Source organism: Tachyglossus aculeatus, unplaced genomic scaffold (assembly GCF_015852505.1).
Source record: "Tachyglossus aculeatus isolate mTacAcu1 unplaced genomic scaffold, mTacAcu1.pri scaffold_114_arrow_ctg1, whole genome shotgun sequence".
Classification (NCBI taxonomy): domain Eukaryota; kingdom Metazoa; phylum Chordata; class Mammalia; order Monotremata; family Tachyglossidae; genus Tachyglossus; species Tachyglossus aculeatus.
The window spans coordinates 755,225-764,090 of NW_024044846.1; positions in this window are offsets into that span (position 1 = coordinate 755,225).

Consider the following 8,866-nt stretch of genomic DNA (forward strand, 5'->3'; position numbering starts at 1 on the left):
CCAGTGTTCTGCACATGGTAAGTACTCACTACATTCCACTGATTGATTTGGGCTTTGAAAGTCTAGAACGCAGGGGTTGAGTAATCACAAAACTATGTGTTTAAGGAAGGCTGATGCTGTATAATTCACTTTCTCAGACACTACACGCACAAGCCATTTCTGCCTGCAACACAGAACACTGCATCCAAAAGGACTCGGAGTGTAGGATGGAAGTTTGCAAATTCTCAGATGGCTTCCTAGCCAAGACACGTTCCAGCAAAAATAAGGATTTTGGCAAAATTGAGTCTATCAACAAGATCTTACTCTTAGGGTCTTTTATGGTATTTGTTAAGCGCTTACCTATGTACTAAGTACTGCAAGGGATACAAGCAAATCGGATTGGGCACAGTCCCTGTCCCATCCGGGGCTCACAGTCTTAATCCCCATTTTACAGGTGAGGTACCTGAGGCACAAATAAGTGAAGTGACTTACCCATTGTCACACACCAGATAAGTGGCAGAACTGAGATTAGAACGTGGGTCCTCTTGACTCCCGGGCCCATGCACTTTCCACTAATCAACACTGCTTTTAATTAAGAGAAATTGTGACTATGACCCCGGTCATCCCAGTTCCCTATTGAAACTTCCCTCGCCTTTCTCCTGCTCCTTTCTGAAGTCACTTGCCCTGTCCTGGGCTGGGGAACATCGACCTCTGCTGAGAAAGATGCTCACTCCATCTCGTCGGTCGTGGTTATGGATGGCAGTGACAGGAAGGTCTGAGCGAGGAGTGAGAGCTGTCAGGATCCTCCCTCCCCCTATTGGCTCTCTGGATGGCTGTGCCGTCCCCTCAGATGAGGACCAGGCTATTTCCTGGGGGATTCCCCGTGGGAATACGGGCCTGGGGCTCCGCTGAGACTGCTGACCATCCGGGAATCTCGGAAGGCCGGGATGATGTGTTCCCTGTGGTCCCAACCCCCACAACCTAATTAACTGCCCATTCTCGTGGGTTCCCACTCTGGGACACCTTCCTATGACAACATCAAGAGACTAATCATCATTCCCTTTCTGTGATTAATAATAACGTTCTTGTTAAGCTCTGAGGTTTGGAGTTTCATCCCATGCCAGGGCTTGGGACCATCTGAAATCTGCAGCAATCCATCCTAGACATTCCCCTCTAGACTGTACGATCATCATGGACAGGGAATTTGTCTACTAACTCTGTTATATTGTTATATCATACTCTCCAAAGCGCATGATACCAAAGTCTGTGCATAGTAAGCGCTCAATAAACATGATCGATTGATTGATATGCAGTATTTCCCCCTACTGAATTCCTATTCTCCATTCCTCCCAAACTCACCATATCACTGTGCCTCGTTCTCAATTCCCCAATCTCATTACCTTTCCCCATCTTGGAATTTCCTCTCCCTTCATATCCACCAGACCACAGGGCTTCCCATATTAAAAGCTCCTTCCTGAAACTCTGTTAAATCCACGGGACCTTCCCTGATTATTTTTTTTCATAATGGTACGTGGTAAGTGTTTACTATTTTCCAGGGACTGTTCTAAGCACTGAAGTACATACAATCTACTTAGGTTGGACATAGTCCCTGTCCCGCATAGGACTTCCAGTCTTAATCCCCATTTTACAGATGAAGTAGTTGAGACAGGTGGTGAAATGACTTGCCCCAGCTCACATGGTGGACATGTGGTGGAGGCAGAATTAGAACCAATGTCCTCTGACTCCCAGGTCCATGCTCTATCAACTGGGCTATGCTGCTTCACTGTGCTTCTCTGTCTCAGGCTGCTTAATTGCATCAGTCTGGGCCTGTGTAAAAAGCCCCCGTCCCCATGCTTAATAATAATAATAACAACAATAATAATAATTGTGGTATTTGATAAGCATTTATTATATGCCAGGCACCGTGCTAAGCGCTGGAGTGATTACAAACAAATTGGGTCAGACAGGTTCCTGTCCCACATGGGGCTCACAGTCTTAATCCACATTTTACAGGTGAGGTAACAGAGGCACAGAGAAGGGAAGTGAATTGCCCGAGGTCACACAGCAGACAAGTTGTACAGCTAGGATTAGAACCAAGGTCATTCTGATTCCCAGGCCCAGGTTCTATCCACTAGGCTAAGAGCACGAGCTTAGGAGTCAAAGAACGTGAGTTCTAATCCCAGCTCTGCCACATGTCTGCTGTGTGACCCTGGGCAAGTCAATTACCTCAGTTACCTCTGGGCCTCAGTTAGCTCATCTGTAAAATCGGAATGAAGACTGTGAACTCCACATGGGACAACCTGATCACCTTGTATCTACCCCAGCTCTTAGAACAGTGCTTGCCACATAGTAAGCACTTAACAAATACCATAATACTAATAATAATAATAATTATTGTTATTATTATTATTATCATTTAAAGATGACTTTGGCAAGACATGGCAGCATCAGAGGAGCAGCCTGCAGGTTTCGGGAATGTCACAGGCCTTCCTGTGTGGTATTTGTTTAGGTCTTAGTAGGCGTCAGACACTGTAATCAGCCCTAAGGTAGAAACAAGCTGTTTGGACACAGTTCACAACCCACATGGGGCTCATGGTCTTAATCCCCATTTTACAGATGAGGTAAATAGAGGCACAGAGAATGATAATGATAATAATAATAATAATAATAATAATAATGTTGGCACATGTTAAGCGCTTACTATGTGCAAAGCACTGTTCTAAGCGCTGGGGGGAATACAAGGAGATGAGGTTGTCCCATGTGGGGCTTACAGTCTTCATCCTCATTTTACAGATGAGGGAACTGAGGCACAAAGAATTTAAGTGACTTGTCCAAGGTCACACAGCAGACATGTGGGGTAGGTGGGATTCGATCCCATAACCTCTGATTCCCAAGCTCACGCTTTTTCCACTGAGCCATGGAGAGAAGTAAAAGAGCTATTTATTTTATTTTGTTAGTATGTTTGGTTTTGCCTCCCCCTTTTAGACTGTGAGCCCACTGTTGGGTAGGGACTGTCTCTATATGTTGCCAATTTGTACTTCCCAAGCGCTTAGTACAGTGCTCTGCACACAGTAAGCGCTCAATAAATACGATTGATGATGATGATGATGAACAGCTATCCTAAGATCACACATCAGACAGGTGATGAAGACAGGATTAGAATCCATGTGTTTCTGAGTCGCAGGTGTGGGCTCTAACCCTTGTCGATCTGCTCCCACCCTGTTTGGGGAGGACTCTGAAACAGGCCGTTAACCAAGTTGGCCCGGGGCCGGATATTTGCAGAGCTTTAATGAGGCTTCCTGGGGCAGGCTCAGGACCTGTCCTGTTTGTGGGACGCTGCCAAAGGCTCCCCACCCCCGGGGCTGTTCGGTGGACAAGATCGGTCCAGTCAGAGAACAGTATTGCCCCTGGGAGAGAGTTCACCATGGTTAAAATCCGAGTTATTTTCCGTTCCTCCACCTCAGCGAGCCAGGATTGATAGACATAAGACCAAGCGATAGGTGAGGAAAAGGAGAAAACAGAGGAGACCAGAAGACTCCAAACTACAGCAGGTAAGCGAGGTTAACTAGTGTGGATGGTATTTATTGATCTTCTAGTGTGTGCAGAGTACTGTACTAAGTGCTTGGGAGAGTACGATAGAACAGAGTTGGTAGCCGCAACAAGCTTACAATCTAGAGGGTGAGAGGTTATGAGGTTATTGGGTATTATTCGAGCAGCCTAGCCCAGTGGAAACAGCCCAGGCCTGGAAATTGGGAGACCTGGATTCTAATCCTCCTCTGCCACTTGTCTGCTGTGGGACCTTGGGCAAGTCACATCACTTCACTTCTCTGTGCCTCGGTTCCCTCTTCTGTACAAGCAGTTTGGGGTTGATATGAAGGAATGTGGGAGTTGATAAGGGGTGGCTTGTTAGAAGAGGTGGTACTTTAGGGAGACTGAAGTCTGGTGGATTTCTGAGGGTCGGGACTTTAAAATTAAGGACACTGTGAGGCTGGGGGTGCAAATGAGAGGATTAAAAGAGAAGTACAATCAAGCAGTTAGCGTGCATGGAACAAAGAACGAGAAGAGAAATGATATATAATAATAATTGTGGTATTTTATTAAGTGGTACCAATCACTACAGTAGATATAGGATGGTCAGGTCAGACAGACTCCATGCCAGATGGAGCTCAGAGCCCAAAAGGGAGGGAGAACAGGTGTTGATCTCTATTTTACAGATGAGGAAACTGAGGCACATAACTGAGAACATAAGTTAGTTGTTCAAGGTCACACAGCAAATAAGTGACAGAGCCAGAATTGGAACCTACGTTCTCTGACTCCCAGCACCTGACTATCTTAATTGGGTTGGACACTTAAAAAATGATTTATAAAACAATGGAGAAGGATGAGGTCAGAGGCAATTCATTCAATCATATTCACTGAGCATTTACCGTTTGCAAAGCACTATACTAAGCGCTTGGGAGATTACAGTACAACAACAAAAGATATATTCCCTGCCCACAGCAAGCTCACATTCTAGAGGCAATGTGGTGGAGGGATGATACAAAGATGTAGTGGCTATATAATGAGAGCTTGGATTAGCATGGTAATTCTTTGGGTGAGGAGAGACTCTGGGAATTGTTGAAGAGGAAGAATAGGCAAGATTTATGAGGAAATTGTCTTCCAGATTCCACTCTGAATGAGGAGTAGAGGAGGACCCCACGTTTTTGGGAGAGAAAGAACCGGTGTCATTTTCAGACAGGGGAAAGTTAGATATGCGGACAGGCTTAGGGTGAAAGATGAGTAGTTTGGTTTTAAAACAGAAGCAACGTGGTCTAGTGGAAAGAGCCAGGCCTGGGTGTCAGAGGACCTGGGTTCTTATCTCGGCTCTTCCAGTTGCTGTCTGTGTGACCTTGGGCAGGTCAATTCATTTCTCTGTGCATTAGTTCTCTTCTCCTGTTGTCCCTTCTATTTAGACTGTGGGCCCATTGTGGGACAAGGGCTGTGTCCAACCTAATTAATTTTTATCTACCCCAACTTTTAGAAGAGCGTCTGACACATAGTAAAGGCTTAACAAATACCTCTAAAAAGTCATGTTGGAGGTAGCTGGATATTCAAGGGGCAGAATTTGGAGCCAAGAGAGGTGGGACTGGGGAGGTAGATGAGGAATTCTACTGTGAGCCCCATGTGGGACAGGGACTGAATCCAACCTGTTTGACTTGTATCTACCCCAGCACTCAGAAAAGTGTGTGACACATAATTGCAATCGTTTAGCGCTTACTATGTGCCAGACACTGTACTGAGCACTGAGGTAGGCACAAGATGATCATGTTGGACACAGTCCCTATCCCACATGGGGCTCACACTTTTAATCCTCATTTTACAGAGGAGGGAATTAAGGCACTGAAAAATTAAGTGACTTGCCCAAGGTCACCCTGCAGACCAGCAGTGGAGCCTGGATTAAAACCCAGGTCCTCTGACTCCCAGGCCAAGGCTCTTTCCATCAGTCAGTCAATCAGTCATATTTATTGAGTGCTTACTGTGTGCAGAGAACTGTACTAAGCGCTAGGGAGAGTACAATATTCTTTATGCGAGCAGCATGGTTTAGTGGAAAGAGCCCGGGCTTGAGAGGCACAGGTCGTAGGTTTTAATCCCAGCTCTACCACCTAGCTCTGTGACTTTGGGCAAGTCACTTAACTTCTCTGCGTCTCAGTTACCTCATCTGTAAAATGGGGATTAAGACTGTGAGCCCCACGTGGGACAACCTGATTACCTTGTATCTACCCCAGCAGTTAGATCAGTGCTCGGCACATAGTAAGCACTTAAGAGATACTATCATTATTATTATTACAATACAACAGTATAACAGACACATTCCCTGACCACAAAGAGCTTACAGTCTAGAGAGAGAATCAAGCCACACTGCTCCTGAAGTAAGCATACTACGTACTTAACAAATACTATTATTTATAGTAGGCACGTAGAAATGATGAGTCAGTCAATCTTTTTATTGAACACTTACTGGATAGAAAGCACTGTACTGAACGCTTGGAAGAGTGCAATGTAGCAGAGTCGGTAGAGGAGTTCTCTCCGCAAGGAGCATAGCTCGGGCCGTGGACCCTTTGTCCTGACAATTTTTCATCTGTCTAGAGGAAGCTCCCTGCCTCTCCCAGCCATGATCCACGCCTCTGCAGTGACTGAATCCCACTCAGGGTCGGAGGTAGAGGGAGAAGGAATCTGAGGCGTTCCATCCAACCCAACAATTTCATCTTTCTGACAGTGCCATCCTTGGGGTGATGCTCAAGTTCTCAGTGTGGACATCGGTGACGGGATTCCTGCTGTTGGGATTCTCTGTGGTCCAGGAGCTGCAGCTGATCAATGCCACGCTGTTCCTTCTGATCTAGCTGGTGGCACCGATAGGGAAACACCTTATCATCGCCACCCCCCATGTACTTCTTTCTCAGGAACCTGGCCCTCATCGACCTCTGCTACATATCCATCACCATCCCCCAATCCATCCTCAACTTCCTCTTGAAAGTGAACTCTATCTCCCTGACGGCTTGCACTTCTTGTGATTTTATCGTGATTTTATCGTTCTTTCTCGTGACTTTCTTTGCGGGACCGGAGATGACCCTGCCTGCTTCGTGACCATCTGCCACCCCTTGAGCTTTGACACCGTTATGCACCGCAGGGTCTGTGTCTCCATGCTGGCCGCCTCCTGGCTCATCAGCGGTCTGAACGTCACCCTCTACCTCATTCATTCAATTGTATTTATTGAGGGCTTACTGTGTGCAGAGCACTGTACTAAGCGCTTGGGAAGTACAAGTTGGCAACATATAGAGACGGTCCCTACCCAACAGCGGGCTCACATTCTAGAAGGGGGAGACAGACAACAAAACAAAACATATTAACAAAATAAAATAAATAGAATAGTAAATATGTACAAGTAAAATAGAGTAATAAATATGTACAAGCATATATACAGGTGCTGTGGGGAGGGGAAGGAGGTAGGGCGGGGTGGATGGGGAGGAGGAGAGGAAAAAGGGGGCTCAGTTTGGGAAGGCCTCCTGGAGGAGGTGAGTTCTCATTAGGGCCTTGAACGGAGGAAGAGAGCCAGCCGGACAGATGTGCGGAGAGAGGGCATTCCAGTCGAGGTAGAGGACGCGGGCCGGGGGTCGACGGCGGGACAGGCGAGAAGGAGGCACAGTGACGAGGTTAGCGGCAGAGGAGCAGAGGGTGCGGGCTGGGATGTAGAAGGTAAGAAGGGAGGTGAGGTAGGAGGAGGCGACGTGATGGAGAGCCTTGAAGCGGAGAGTTAGGAGGTTTTGCCTGATGCGTAGGTTGACTGGTAGCCACTGGAGATCTTTGAGGAGGGGAGTAACATGCCCAGAGCGTCTCCCCACAAAGAAACGTGTATTCACGACACGTGCATACGTTTCTATACGTGTCTACACGTGTCTACACGTGTGTACACAAACAGTGTCTTCTCCCTTTCCATCTGTGGCCCCAACATTGTCCACCAGTTCTTCTGTGACGGCCCCCAGGTGCTGAGGCTCGCCTGCTCCTGTAGCCAAAGCGCTGAAAATCTGAGCTTAGCCACGACCATTGGCTTACCCTTCTTCTGCTTTGTACTCATCATGTTCTCGTACTCACGCATCTTCCGGGCCATGCTGAGGATGTTGGCTGCCGAGGGCCGGGCTAAAGCCTTCTCCACCTGCCTACCTCACCTAGCCGTCGTCAATCTTTTCATCAAATCCGGCTCCTCTGCCTACTTGAAGCCGATATCCGACTTCTCCTCGGTGGTGGAACTGACGCTGTCCGTGTTCTATTCTGTGGTGCCCCCCACCCTGATCCCCCTCATTTACAGCCTGAGGAACCGGGACATGAAGGCCGCAATGGAAAAACTGTTAGGGCCAAAGCCGCCCCAGGGAACATTCCTTTAGATTGTCAGCTCCTTGGGAGCAGGTAGGCTGTCAATGGCTGAGGCCCTGAAGTAAAAATAATAATAATGAATAATTACAGTATTTGTTAAGCACTTACTGTGTGCCAAGTACTGTTCTAAGTGCCGGGGTAGATACAAGGTAATCAGGCTGTCCCGCGTGGGGCTCACAGTCTTAATCCCCATTTTACAGATGAGGTAACTCAGGCACAGAGAAGTTACGTGGCTTTCCCAAGGTCACACAGCAGACACGTGGTTGGGACGGGATTAGAACCCACGTCATCTGACTCCCAAGCCCGTACTCCTTCCGCTAAACCACACTGCTTCTCACGAAATTCATTCATTCAATCTTATTTATTGAGTGCTTACTGTTGCAGAGCACTTTACTAAGCACTTGGTAAGTAGAGTTCGGCAACAAATAGAGACAATCCTTGCCCAACAGCGGCCTCACATCAACAGATTGCCAGGGAGCCTTGATGAATCTTGGACAAGTCACTTCACTTCTCCGTGCCTCAGTTACCTCATCCATAAAATGCGAATGAAAATGGTGAGCCATACATTGGATATGGACTGTGTCCAACCAAACCATCTTGTATTTATCACAGCACTTAAAACCGTGCCTGGCACATAGTAAGCGTTTGCAGATAACATTAAAAAAACCTATTGCACGTTAAAAGTACTTTTTGCATTCTAAACCATCAGGGCATTATTGTGTGGGGTACAGACGCTGAAATGTATTTTCTGTTTTCCAGCAGCTTTGTGAGTTTCGAGGAGAGGTGGAGATTCTGATACTGTGGGAAGAAGCAGTCTTGCATGTCCATAGGCTTCAGAGAGAATCAGGCAGGGAGCGGTTTTGTTCATGGGCTGGAAAAGCAGCAATTCATCAGTTAATCAATTTTATTTTTTGAGCGCTTACTGCACTCAACTAAGCACATGGAAGAGTACAGTATGACAAAGTTGATAGATATGTAT